The 14,367-nt window shown below is 45.3% G+C and overlaps 1 protein-coding gene across 1 annotated transcript in view; it reads right to left on the bottom strand.

Annotated features, from left to right (window-relative positions):
- LOC126416390 (lipase 3-like) overlaps positions 1–12,387 on the bottom strand; it is a 229,200-nt gene extending 216,813 nt beyond the window's left edge. Inside the window, exon 1 of the mRNA XM_050084079.1 lies at positions 12,338–12,387. The gene's annotated coding sequence lies outside the window, so the exon portion shown is untranslated. The remainder of the gene's footprint in view (positions 1–12,337) is intronic.
- Positions 12,388–14,367: the final 1,980 nt, after the last annotated feature.

A 14,367-nucleotide genomic window follows, 5' to 3' on the forward strand; every position in this document is an offset into this window, starting at 1 on the left:
TTTGTAAAGATGTTTAGACATTATTTATTCTGTTTTGTTTTAATGCCCATGTGCGAAGTTGATGTTTCAAAAGTTATTCTGATCTTTTATGTAGGTACTTATAATTCCTGTAACACTGATGTATATGTTATTTCGAATCTTTTGTAAAGCCTGTATTACTACAAATGTTATCTGTATTATTATGTTTTTAATGATGTATTTTGTACCTTTGTAACTGTATTTTTATGTTATAAAATTGTACTTGACACCAGTTCATCAAATTAAGTAACTTGTAAGTTACATTTCACTGCATACGTTTCTGTTGGTCATAGTATTTGGACAATATGGGAGAAGTAGGGACTGTTAGTGTTTAGACGTGTGTTAATAATTCAGCAAGGGACTGGTTAACAGCATTGCTGGTTCTAGGGACAATTAGAAAAAAAAAACTTTGTGAGTGGACAAGTGGTGGTTTATGGACTTGCTATATTCTCTGCAAGACTCTTCGATGGTGATTATGCACCTGCACAGTCGCTACAGATGGCTGCTGGCGTCTCTACAAGGACTACAGTGGGTCTGCATCTTTGATGACCCACCAGTACCATTATCTCTACAAGGACTACAGTGGGTCTACATCTTTGATGATCCATCAATACCATTATTTCTACAAGGACTGCAGTGGGTCTGCACCTCTGGTGGCCCACCAATACCGTAATCTCTACCAGGATTACAGTGGGTCTGCTCTGTGATGACCTACCTACCAATATTCTTCAAAACGTCGAATGACTCTGCTGTGGGTTTGCTATGTTGTGGCCCATTACCTGTCTGCATGTCAAGAGTCAGCACTGTCTTTCCGTTGGAAGGACAACACTACTTCTTCAAGACTGCATGGAAATCCACTACTTCTGTGTGCATTTTCTTTTACTGCTCAGACTTTGAGAAAAACTCTGCATTTTTACCGTGATGAACGATCAGGACTGTCTTTATGGACTGTGAGAAAATTTGAGCTTTTGACCAACATTGTATCAAGAAGTGTGTGCATTTGATTTCTTTGTTATTGTAATTATGAAAAATTTTTTCAAATCTGTATTGGCCACTGCCAAACCAATTTGTAAAATTTTTTGTGGGTAGCATGGGGGCTATGTAAGTAGGCTGTTTAGGTTTTTTTTATTGGTAACGCCACCTCTGTATAAAAATCACTGGCTGTGCTGTGTGCAGTCTGTGTCTAGTTTGCATTGTTGTCTGCCATTGTAGTGTTGGGCAGCGGCAGCTGGATGTGAACAGCGCGTAGCGTTGCGCAGTTGGAGGTGAGCCGCCAGCAGTGGTGGATGTGGGGAGAGAGATGGCGGAGTTTTGAAATTTGTCATGAACTGCTATATTTATATATGATGATATCAAGGTAAATACATTGTTTGTTCTCTATTAATATCTTTCATTTGCTAACTATCCCTATCAGTAGTTAGTGCCTTCAGTAGTTTGAATCTTTTATTTAGCTGGCAGTAGTGGCGGTCGCTGTATTACAGTAGCTTGAGTAGCGAAGATTTTTGTGAGGTAAGTGATTTCTGAAAGGTATAGTTTACTGTTAGTTAGGGCCATTCTTTTGTAGGGATTTCTGAAAGTCAGATTGTGTTGCGCTAAAAATATTGTGTGTCAGGTTAAGCACAGTCTTGTATAATTGTTCAAAGGGGACGTTTCAGTAATTGTAATTCCTGAGTATTTAGTTGAATTTACGGCCTTTAGATTTGACTGATTCATCATGTAACCGAATTTTAACGGATTCCTTTTCGCACTCATTTGGATGATCACACACTTTTCGTTATTAAGGCTCAATTTCCAGTTTTTGCACCATTTAGATATCTTTTCTCAATCGTTTTGCAATTTATTTTGTTCTTATGATGAGTTTACTAGACGATAAAAGACAGAATCATCTGGAGACAACCTAAGACGTCTGCTCAGATTGTCTCCCAAATCGTTTATATAGATAAGGAACAGCAGACGGCCTATAACACTATCAGAAATCATTTCTGTTTTACACTATGACTTTCCATCAATTACTACGAACTGCGGCCTCTCTGATAGGAAATAACGAATCCAGTCACATAATTGAGACGATGTTCCATAAGCGCGCCATTTCACTACAAGCCGTGTGGTACAGTCTCAAAAGCTGGAATCAATTTGAAATCACTTATCAACAGTACTCAGCACTTCGTGGGTATAGATAGCTAGTTGTGTTTCACAAGAACGATGTTTTTCTAAATCCATGTTGACTGTGTGCCAGTACACCGTTCCCTTCTTTGCAATGTCTCAAACTACTGCAGGAGGAAGCAACAGCATACTTCGAAATACATTACAAAACATGTTGAAATTGAACTGTAGTACCATGATCTGATGTAATGAACTTTCCAAAGAGTTTAGTTATGTATTGTGTGACGACTGTAGTAACATAGCTTTTCAGTGTACAACGATGGGAAAAAAATCGCAACATCCACAAATAATTAATGCAGACTTCGGGAATACATTGTCTAGACAACATATTTAAACGATTAACTTTGGAAGATCGCAAATTAATGTAAGCGCGAGATAAGTGTAGCAAATGTGAAATGCGTGTACATTAATAACCGGTGTTATCGCCAGAATTTTTAATGCTAGCACCGAAATGGGCAAGCATTGCCTTGTACAGGTGCCGCATGTCAGTTTGTGGAATGGAGTTCCATGCTTGTTGCACCTGATCCGTCAATACATGGACGGCTAATGCTGTTTTTGGATGACGCTGGAGTTGTCCGATGATGTTCCATATGCGATCAATTAGAGACAGATCTGGTGATCGAGCAGGCCAATGAAACATGTCGACAATCTGTAGAGCATGTTGGGTACAACAGCGGTGTGTGCAAAAGCGTTATCCTGTTGGAAAACACTCCCTGGAATGCTGCACATGAATGGCAGCAGAATGGGTCGAATCACCAGACTGACATATAAATCTGTGGTCGGTGTGCGTGGGACTACCACGAGAGTGCTCCAGCTGTCATACGAAATCGCATTCCAGACCGTCACTCCAAATGTAGATCCAGTGTGTGCAGCACGCAGACAGACTGGTTACAGGCCCTCAGCTGGCCTCCTTTTAACCAATACACGGCCATTACTGGCGCCAAGGCAGAACCAGTTTTCATTGGAAAACACAGTAGACCTCCACCCTGGCCCCCAATAAGCCCTTGCTTAGCACTACTGAAGTCGCAAATGGTGATGATGTGGGGTCAGTGTAATGCCCTCTTCAGAGATGTCTCTCTTGAAGTACCCGCTTTTCAACAGCTCGTTGTGTCACTGCTGCTCAGATTGCTGCTGTAGATGCAGTCCGACGCGCAGGACCCGCACGCCGAACACCATGATCTTCCCTCTCGGTAGTCCCTCATGCCCGTTCGGAGCACCGAGCAAGGTGGCGCACACTGGACTCGCATTCGGGAGGACGACGGTTCAATCCCGCGTCCGGCCATCCCGGTTTAGGTTTTCCGTGATTTCCCTAAATCGCTCCAGGAAAATGCCGGGATGGTTCCTTTGAAAGAGCACGGCCGACTTTTCCCCGTCCTTCCCTAATCCGATGAGACCGATGACTTCGCTGTCTGGTCTCCTCCCTCAGAACAATCCCCCACCCCCGACCCCATTCGGAGCCCGGTTTTCTTGCGACCCTACATTCTCGTAACCACTTCTGCCAGCAATCACGTATAGTGGATTTATTCCCGCCAAGTCTTTCTGCAATATGGCAGAACATCCAGCTCCTCATAACCCTGTTGAAATTCAGTGAGGTGTTGATAGTAGCGTTTTTGTCGCCCTAAAGACATTCTCAACTAACATCAACTCACCACGTCAAATTTCGAAGGTAACTAATGGTCACGACCGTTAGAACATGTATTTAAAGCAAACCTGATTTGTATCCTCATAATGGCGCTACAAGCGTCACTCTTACGCGACTGGAATGAAATCTGAATAGACGTCATCTTTCACGTGTAGGAGCACGCCTACCAGCTTTCGTTTATTTCGTACCACTCCTTCTTGGTGTAGCGATTTTTTTCCGTCAGTGCATTTATGCCTCGCGGAGACGCGTTTAAAAGATACCGACGGCCCTGGGCTGAGAAATAAGAACTTCATAGAGAGGAGAGGGCTCAAGTAACATTTCATCGACGAAATTCACTCCCAACCTCACCCTCAACAACCCGCCCGGTTTGCCGAGTGGTCTAACGCGCGGCTTTCCTGAGCGGGAAGGAGCGCCTGGTCCCGGGAACGAATCCGCCCGGCGGACTTGTGTCGCGGTCGGGTGAGCCGGCCAGTCTGTGGATGGTTTTTAAGGCGGTTTTCCATCTGGCTCGACGAATGGGTGCTGGTTCTCCTTGTTCCGCCTCAGCTACACTATGTCGGCGATTGCTGCGCAAACAAGTTCTCTACGCACGCGTACACCGCCATTACTCTACCACGCAAACATAGGGGTTACACTCGTCTGGTGTGAGACGTTCCCTGGGGGTTCCACCGGGGGCCGAACCGCACAATAACCCTGGGTTCGGTGTGGGGTGGCGGAAGGGTGAAGTGGACTGCGGTAGTCGTCGTGGGGTTGTGGACCACTGCGGTTGCGCCGGGGACAGAGCCTCTCCGTCGTTTCTAGGCCCCGGTTAACATGACATAACATGACATGACACCGTCAACAACAGCTTCCAAGCATTTGTTACAACAGTTCGCGTGCCATATAGGGAACCACGTTCTCACTGTTACTGGCTCCTATTTGAGTTCAGATTCATGTACCTCCCAGGAGCGTCACCGCACAGCTCTCCTTCGTGACTCTGTACGTAGTCTGCCTGGTGCACGGCTCTTGCCCTTAAGAAGAAGTCGTCACCCAAAAGGAATAATTAGCCTGCACTCGGCAATCACGTTATTTTCTCACGCTGTATTTCCCTAAAAATTTTGCGAATTGACACAAATATGACCAATTTCGTTTGTAAAATATTTTGACAAACACTACGCCAATATGCTTCTTTTATACAGGGTAATTCAGCTGCCCCAACCACTGTTGTTTCATGCTACCCGCAATATGATTTGGCCTTCATAAAGCACGCACAAGATTTTCATATCCTCTCGCTCGCTAAGAGCAAACTATTAGTCCTACAGAAAAAAAAAAAATGAACGAGACCTTCGAGCAGGAAATTTGATGTAGTTACATTTTATACTCGGACACGTTTTCTCTATTAGCCGTAGTTTTCGAGTTATTCAAGAGAAACGGAAAAAAGTGGCCTGCAAACATACCCCCACTCCCACACTCAGCCCCACCAGTCATGATTTTTAGACTATTGTTCATGGCACTCCCTCCCACCATTGTACAAAAAGTTGCGACTGCGGAATTATTCCCCACTATCGATATTATTCAGTTTTCGTTCACAGCCTTAGCCGAGCAGTTACAAATTGTAAAATGACAAAAAATGGTTCAAATGGCTCTGAGCACTATGGGACTCAACTGCTGAGGTCATTAGTCCCCTAGAACTTAGAACTAGTTAAACCTAACTAACCTAAGGACATCACAAACATCCATGCCCGAGGCAGGATTCGAACCTGCGACCGTAGCGCTCTTGCGGTTCCAGACTGCAGCGCCTTTAACCGCACGGCCACTTCGGCCGGCTGTAAAATGACGTTTGTGCAAATTTTACGTAACAAATTTGTGAATTTTAACTACATAAAATATGCAATGACGTTGTTGTATTTGTCAGGTCTTCTGACCACGAATCAACTGTGAGTGTGAAGGTCAAGTCTGTATCTAATTTTCAACTTAATTAGTTTTAGCGTAACTTTTACAAAAGTCACGTTGCTTTACTTACATTCACAGGCATGTTTAATAATGTTAACGAAACAGCCGACTATGCTGGTGGCGTAACAGCCGAATCACTTGAGACCAAAAAAAGTGCTGCAACTGAGTGCTGAAGGTTCGAACTCAGCGTCGAAAAGCTGATTGGATTTTTTTGTCCCCGACGGCAGGGTAGTCACCGATTGGGAATGTCGTCTTCAGTAGATTGGTTGGTTGCTTTGAGGAGGGGAGTAAACAACGAGGTCATCGTTCCCATCGGATTAGGGAGGGATGGGGAAGGAAGTCGGCCGCCCCCTTTCAAAGGAACCACTACGGCACTTTCCTGAAGCGATTTTAGGGAAATCACGGAAAACCTGAACCAGGATGGCCGGACGCGGATTTGAACCGTCGTCCTCCCGAATCTCGGCAAGGTGCTCTGCATAGGCAGAAGTCGCCCGGTTGCCGCGAAAGCAGAGAGATGTTGAAAGAAACGCGTTTGGCTATCAAGAAAACAACGCTTGAAGCATATAACGATCACGGTAGTGCAGTCTTAACCATAGACCTCTCACAAAAGGCAAATAAATTCTGGTCCTATGTAAAGGCTGCTCGTAGCATCATTGTCACTGCCCAGAAACTCACTGACCACACAGGAACTGAAATTAAGAGTGGCATGCAAAAGCAGAAATGCTGTAGTGCATTTTCAAGTTTTACTGACGAAGTAAAATGCAGGAATGCTGTCCCACCTTAAACCGTGCCAGCTGCACTTGGATCCGCCCCTGGTTGGAAAGCAGGGCCGAAGGCGATGGCATGTATTCTCTATTAAGGAAGGTGCTGAGGCCCGAAGATTTGCACGACTTTCGGAGTTTCGTGAGAATGGAAGCTGCTGTCGATAACAGAGGATGCGCATAGTAATGAGGGTAGATATTTCACCTAGTCGGATGTAAAATTTACACCATTTGTTTGTACATTTTGGGTTTGCATCCTCTCATCGATATTGTCAGTTTCTCCTTTCTAGCATCCACACGTATTATAAACATTTATGTATTTATACATGTCTGCATGTATTTATGTATGTGCACATCTCCTCCTGAACCACTGCATCTATTTCAAGCAAATTTTCGACTCATATTATTGACTGCAAATAAAAATTGGGGGTGGGAGTGGAGAATCAGCATTCTCCTATTGGGGTAGGGATGATGTACAAGGATGGGGAAGGAGAAGGTGGAGCCACACAGAGTGGGAAGTAGGAGATGTATAGAGAGGGGTTGGGGAGGTGGACAGAAAGAGAGGGAGGGGGAGATGGAGAACGAAAGAGCAGAGGAGGGGATGGACAGAGAAAGGGGCAGGAGTAGATGTAAGTCGATAGCAACAAAGGTGCAGTGAGGAAGAGGTAGTCAGAAAGAGGGGCAGGAGGGCAGAGGGTAGAGGCGGCAGTTGGCAGAGTGGGGGGGGGGGGGAGGTGACGGGCAGAGAGAGATAACATCAAATGGACAGTGGGAGGAGATGGAGAGAGAGAAGGAAAAGGAGAAGACTGAGTGACAGAGATGGACAATAAGAGGGAGGAGGAGGAGGAGTCAGAGAGAGGGGGGGGGGGGGGTAAGGACGAGATACTCCTACGTAAGACAGGAATAAATAAACGCCTGGGCAATGATGAGTACTCAGCTAGTGCTAAAATAAAGCAAAAGATCCACTGAAGCAAAGCGTGAACGTCCTCCAATTAAGGCGCTGCGTACGCTACTCGAAAATCACACACATAGAATTACACGCAGTTTTATTCAGAAACAAATGACTGACAGGTACCTTATTTTGACACAGCAAATCGCGGGGTTCTTACAGACATCCGTCCTCCTCAAATTTCTGGAGGGACGAGATTACCGTAAAGAAAGCTACTGCAACAAGAGCCAAGAGGAAGCACACCCAGGAAGAACTGCCATGCCGAATCGCACGCCTAGCACCACGACGAGGCGCTGGTGGTAGTGTGGGAAGGTTCTACACGCAGGGGGAGTAAACCCTACCTACTGCAGGAACAGCAAAGTCAGAGACTCCCTGAGTTCCAGTTTTTACATACATATAGGTCTGCTTTGTCAAGAATAGGACAGGTAATCGACCGCGCCCTTATAATAGGAAACACCCCACACTATGTGAAGTACTTAGAGAAATCACGGGAAAGCTAAATCAGCATCGCCGGAATAACATTGCGGCCTCCATCCTCCCGAATACAAGGCCACTCTGTTCAAAATAGTGATGCCTCGATCCAGTTTATCCCTAGTCAACAAAACTGTTTTAGAAAGGACTTGTTTAACAACGTAAAAGGCTAATGCTACACTGTTCATTCATTTCTGACTCCCAGTCACTGCGCACCCTGCACACGCTATGCACACAGTGTTTCTAAATGAAAGAATAGGCGTACTATCAGCTAACGCCAGGACCCTAGCGAGGATTTCTACCTTCCATTTTGTGTACCGCAACTTCCCGTTTGCTTGCCCGAAAAACTGAATCAACATCGCTCTATAGTGAGTGACATGTTGAGCTGAGAAAGAGGTTACAGTGTCGGTGTTATACATGCACTGAAAAGCCAAAGAAACTGGTACACCTGCCTAATATCATGTAGGCCCTCCGCGAGCACGCAAAAGTACCACAACACGACGTGCCATCGACTCGGCTAATGTCTGAAGTACTGCTGGAGGAAACTGACACCATGAATCCTGCAGGGCTGTCCATAAATCCGTAAGAGTACGAGGGGGTGGAGGTCTCTTCTGAACAGCACGTTGTAAGGCGTCCCAGATATGCTGAATAATGTTCATGCCTGGGGAGTGTTTAAACTCAGAAGAGTGTTGCTGGAGCAACTCTGTAACAATTCTGGACGCGTGGGGTGTCGCATTGTGCTGCTGCAATTGCCCAAGTTCAAAAAATGGCTCTGAGCACTATGGGACTCAACTACTGTGGTCATAAGTTCCCTAGAACTTAGAACTACTTAAACCTAACTAACCTAAGGACAGCACACAACACCCAGCCATCACGAGGCAGAGAAAATCCCTGACCCCGCCGGGAATCGAACCCGGGAACCCAGGCGTGGGAAGCGAGAACGCTACCGCACGACCACGAGATGCGAATTGGCCAAGTCCTTCGGAATGAACAATGGACATGAATGGATGCAGGTGATCAGACAGGATGTACCTGCCAACCTGTCAGAGTCGTATCTGGACGTATCAGGGTCCCATATCACTCCAGCTGCATATGCCCCACACTACTACAGAGCCTCCACCAGCTTAAACAGTCCCCTGCGGACATGAAGGGTCCATGGATTCATGAGGCTGTCTCAATAACCACGCACGTCGATGCGCTCGATACAATTTTAAACGAGATTCACATGGCAACATGTATCCAGTCATCAACAGTCCAATGTCGGTGTTGACGGGCCCAGGCGAGGCGTAAAGCTTAGTGTGGTGCAGTCATCAAGGGTACACATCAATGATGTTTCGTTGAATCGTTCGCACGCTAACACTTGTTGATGGCCCGGTACTGAAATCTGCAGCAGTTTGCGGAAGGGTTGCACTGCTCTCACGGTGTTTTTGCAGGGTCTTTTTCCGGTAGCAGCGATGTCTAAGATTTGATGTTTTACCGGATTCCTGATATTCATGGTACAGTCGTGAAATGGTCGTACGGGAAAATTCACACTTCATCGCTACCTCGGAGATGTGTCCCATCGCTCGTGCGCCGACCATAACACCACGTTCAAACTCACTTAAATCTCGACAACCTCCCACTGCAGCAGCACTAACCGATCTAACAATTGTGCCAGACACTTCTTGTCTTATATAAGCGTTGGCAACGACAGTGCCGTATTCCGCCTGTTTACATCTCTCTGTATTTGAATATCCATGCCTATACCAGTTTCTTTGGCACTTCAGTGTAGCATGGCTCTAGGAAAGTTATTTTGCGGAAATTAAGAAGAAAATTGGAAAAACGTAATATGAAGCTCTTATGTGAAATGATAAATGTTTTATTATAGTTAATATTATTTATATTTGTTACATTTTTTCACCACACACCTACTCTGTGTTATCTAAGTAATACATCAACATATGAAGTGTATTGTTCAATGGGCAGTGTTTTAATAATCTCTTTAATTGCCTTGGACTTTATTGTACGGTTTTATTCATTCGCTGAAAGCACTGCTTCGGATTTTATGCTTATTGTTTCTTGATAAATGTGATTTCAGTGTAATTCTTGTTGCACGGTCGTGGACTGAGCTGTGTGTGTGGTGAGGATCAGCGTCACTCGTATTTTTGCGATTCTGTATCTTTATCGGTAAAAATGAAACCCTTATAAGATTACTTTTTGTCCGACTGTCTGTCTGTCTGTCTGTCCGACTGTTGAAAACTTTTTTTTTTCTCAGAAATGCTAGACGTGTCAAGTTCAGATTTATGGCACTTTCTAAAGTTTACAGTTCCTTGGAGGTACGAAAATAATTCAGCTTCTAAATCGATGCAATCAAAATTTGCGGCCATTTACCGGCGTGTTAGAAATTTTGATATTGACAGACATTTCAAAATCTACTGGTTACTTCTTAACGACGTAGAACAATGAAATTTGACAGGTAAGCTAAAAAATCAGAAAATTATTAATCTGTGACTACAGCACACGAGAAAATATTTTTTGTCATTCGTTATCCGGCTGCCTATCTGCCCGTCCGTTAGGTCCACTTTTTCTCACGAACGGGTAGACGTATATCTTGACGGTATCGATATAGCTAACGGGCAAAAGTCGTTGAGGACCTCTACTGCCGGAACGTATGAACTGTCTCTCTGCATAATTAAGTTCGTACGGAAGTCTCGGAAAGCTACCCCTACTCGCACTTTTCCGCATTTCCTATGCGTGCAGCTCGCTGATAAATACACTTACATGGTGCAGTAACAATCTCGACTGGTTTGAAAAGCTATCCACAACGAACTCGGCAACTGTTTCCGGTTACTAACAGAACCACAGTGCGGGAAACAGTGCTCAGAAGCCTTCGGCCAAGAGGTAAACAGCACTACGTCACGATCGTAGCTTTCAGCGGATCAGCCTATGATTACTAACAAAAACGCTGACGAAGTTTCGCAGCAGTAGTATCCGATATCCGTCCCTCTCCACCCTGCCACCCAGCCCGAACGTAGTATGCCAAAACACCAGCCATCTTCCAATAATAAATGTAAAGGAACAACAACAAACTACAAGCAGTCAGTGTTGTTCGTCTTATCACACATGACGCTGCCACACATGCAGAACTACATTATTCCTGTGAAGCCCGACAACGGCCACTTACATTCTTGTATTATGTCTTTCACATTTATTATCTTTAGTCGACAAACGATCATGTTTGAAATGAGATGTCCATTTCCTAACGGTTAAAAAATGAAACAACAGGTTTTCACCAACAAATGACTAATTTCCGCTGTCGATAAACCGTCCAGAGGATATAAATTTATGATACCAAAGTATTCCAGTTCATTCACTGAACGAAATGTGCCTAACAGCACTACTTTAGTAATCTCTAAAAGACAACACTACTCTGCAGTTATAGCTAATACTTGGCTTCCCTTAGTGCGCAATATCATCGTAAAAGAAAGCATATCGCATTGAGATCAACGCTACCGATGGCCTTGTCAAGCAATTTTCTTCTTGCCCAGCAAAATTCACCGACGACATGTCTCACTTATTAATCACACCATCCCTATAGTAATTAGAAAACAAGCAATCACGTTAAATCAATCTCTACACTGAGCAAGCTGTGCAGGAAACTAAGGAAAAATTTGGAAACAGTTGAGATTTGCTGATGTCAATGTAATTCTGTCAAAGGAGGAAAAAGACTTGGAACAGAGTTAAATGGAATGGATAATGTACTGAAAAGAAGATGTGAGATGAAAATCAGTGAAACATTAATGGAGTGTACTGAAATTAAATCAGGCGTTGGTGAGTGAATTGTACTGGGAAATGAGACACTACACCCAGTGGATGAGTTTTGCTATTTGAGCAGAAAAACTCAGGCGGTGATCGAAGTAGAGAGGACAGGAAATGTATACTGGCCATAGCAAGAAAAGCGATTCTGAAAAGAAGAAATTTGTTGACACCGAATATAATTGTAAATGTTAGGGAGAAATGAAGGTAGATGTTTGTGATGTAGTTTTATTCATATATTACGTCTTTCAGATGCACTATTTTTACTCGACAAACGATCGTGAAACTGGACGATAAAAAGTTCAGACAGGAAGAGAATTTTAAAAAAACCAGCCTTTCTACTGAAGACCACTACAACAAGAAGTCACCCGACACTATTCGCATATAAAACGTCTTTCATTCAACTCTATGTTTTTAGCGGATTCCTAGATCCTTATAGTTCAGTAACTGTACAGAATTCAACATTTTCCGTATTTGATCTTAACTGCATGGACAATTGTTAAACCCTTACAGAGGAAAATAAATAAAGACTTAAAGTTCGGTATCCGGTGTCGGAGAACTGAGCCGACCAGGCTCGCATGCGACTCGCCAGAGCTGCGTACTCACGTGGTGACAGGCTGTGTGAGACGTCGGCGGCGCGGGGCGCGAAACCAGTGTGTGCGTCGAGCACCGTATCAGCCAGACGACCCACCGAGCAAGCGCGACCGGTTCCCATTGAGACGGAGGCCAAGGCAGACCTAGACAACGAGTTGCGAAACACCCTTTTAATAGAGCACGAACGGCTCGGCACACATGCGCGGGCCGATGCTAGTTACCGCGCCCAGATTCTGGCGTCGCGAGCTGTCAGCGACGCACCCGCTACCATTCAGAGAGCGGCTCCTTCGCCTCTCATTGTGCGTTACAGGAAAACCACCCATTCCTGCTGCAGTCCGGCTTCTGGTCCATATTCGGAGGTTCATAGGATTTTGAAGAGACAGAACCTGATAGGAGCACCCGCCAGGGTAGCCGAGAGCGCTAACGCGCTTCTTCCTGGACTCGGATAGGGGCGCCGGCCCCGGATCGAGTCCGCCCGGCAGATTAACGACGACGGCCGATGTGCCGGCCAGCCTGGTTGTAGTTTTTAGGCGGTTTTCCACATCCTAGTAGGTGAATACCGGGCTGGTCCCCACGTCCCGCCCCAGTTACACGGCTCGCAGACATTTGAAACACATTCACACTATTTCACGGTTTACACTAGACGCCGACTGCTGGGGTACACTACTTCAGTCCCGGGGGGGGGGAGGGGGGGGGTATAGGGTGCTAGCAGGAGGGGCATCCGGCCACCCCTTACAATTAACCATGCCAATTCCGTACTTAACCCTGAAACGTCCCCTTAGAATAATTACTGAATGACCGTACTGATAAACCCCTATGTAATTTGATTTTCAAACAGCTGAGCAAAACTGAACGTACTCAGACATTTCTCTCTTTACTTATTCTCATCAACACTAAACTGACACACAATATTTTTAGCGCAACGCAATCTGACTTTCAGTAATTCCTACAAAAGAATGGCCCTGACTAACAATAACCTATACCTTTCATGAATTCTTACCTCACAAAAATCTTTGTTACTCGAACTACTGGAATACAGTGAGCGCCAATGCTGCCAGCTAAATAAAAGATTCTCACTACTGAAGTCACTAACTACTGATAGGTATAGTTAGCAAATAAAAGATTTTGATAGAGAACAAACAATGTAGTTACCTTAATAGTGTTCAAAAGTCATAATATATATATCAGTTCATGACATCCAGTCTTACAAATTTACTGTCTCTGATGGACACACGTCCAGATCATCCGCTCTCAAAACTCCGCCATCTCTCTCCCCACATCCACCTCTGCTGGATGCAAACCAGCCACAGACTGCACACAGCACAGCCAGTGATTTTCATACAGAGCGCTACTTGCCGTTACCAATAAAAAAACCTAAACAGCCTACTTACAACCCTGCCAACCCTGCGCACAATGCGGGATAACGGCAGTAGCGAAAGAAAGAAAGAACCTGATAGAGGCAATACAGAGCTCTAAAAGATGTAATGACAGCGAGTGCGAAATGGCAAGTCACGAATGGCTAGACAAGAAATGCTAGGTTGCTGAAGCATGCATAACTACAGGGAGCATACACTGATCCGCTGGGACAGTATGACCACCTCCTACCTGCCAGCTGGTATGTCGACCTTCAGCACGGCTAACAGCGGCGGCGCGGTCGTGCCTTGGGAGCAATGAGACCTCGGTAGGCCGCTGGACGGAGTTGGCACCACATCTGTACACACAGGTCACCTAACTGCGGGCAGACGGGATCAGACCTAGCGGGTTGGAGGGCCAGTACATCAAATGGTACTTGCTGCTATGTTCCCAAAACCACTCCATCGCACTTGTGGCCTTGTGACATGGCGCATTATCTTGCTAAAAGCTGCCACTGCCGACGGGAAACGTGATCGTCATGAGGGGGTGTACGTGGACTGCAACCAGTGTGCGATACTCCTTGGTCGTCATGGTGCCTTGCACGAGCTCCTACGGCAACGTGAATGCTCCCCCAGCATAATGCAGCCGTCCCACAGTACAGGTGTCAAGGAGCTCTTCCAAGGGAAGAC

Source organism: Schistocerca serialis, chromosome 8 (genome assembly GCF_023864345.2).
Source record: "Schistocerca serialis cubense isolate TAMUIC-IGC-003099 chromosome 8, iqSchSeri2.2, whole genome shotgun sequence".
NCBI classification, from domain to species: Eukaryota; Metazoa; Arthropoda; class Insecta; order Orthoptera; family Acrididae; genus Schistocerca; species Schistocerca serialis.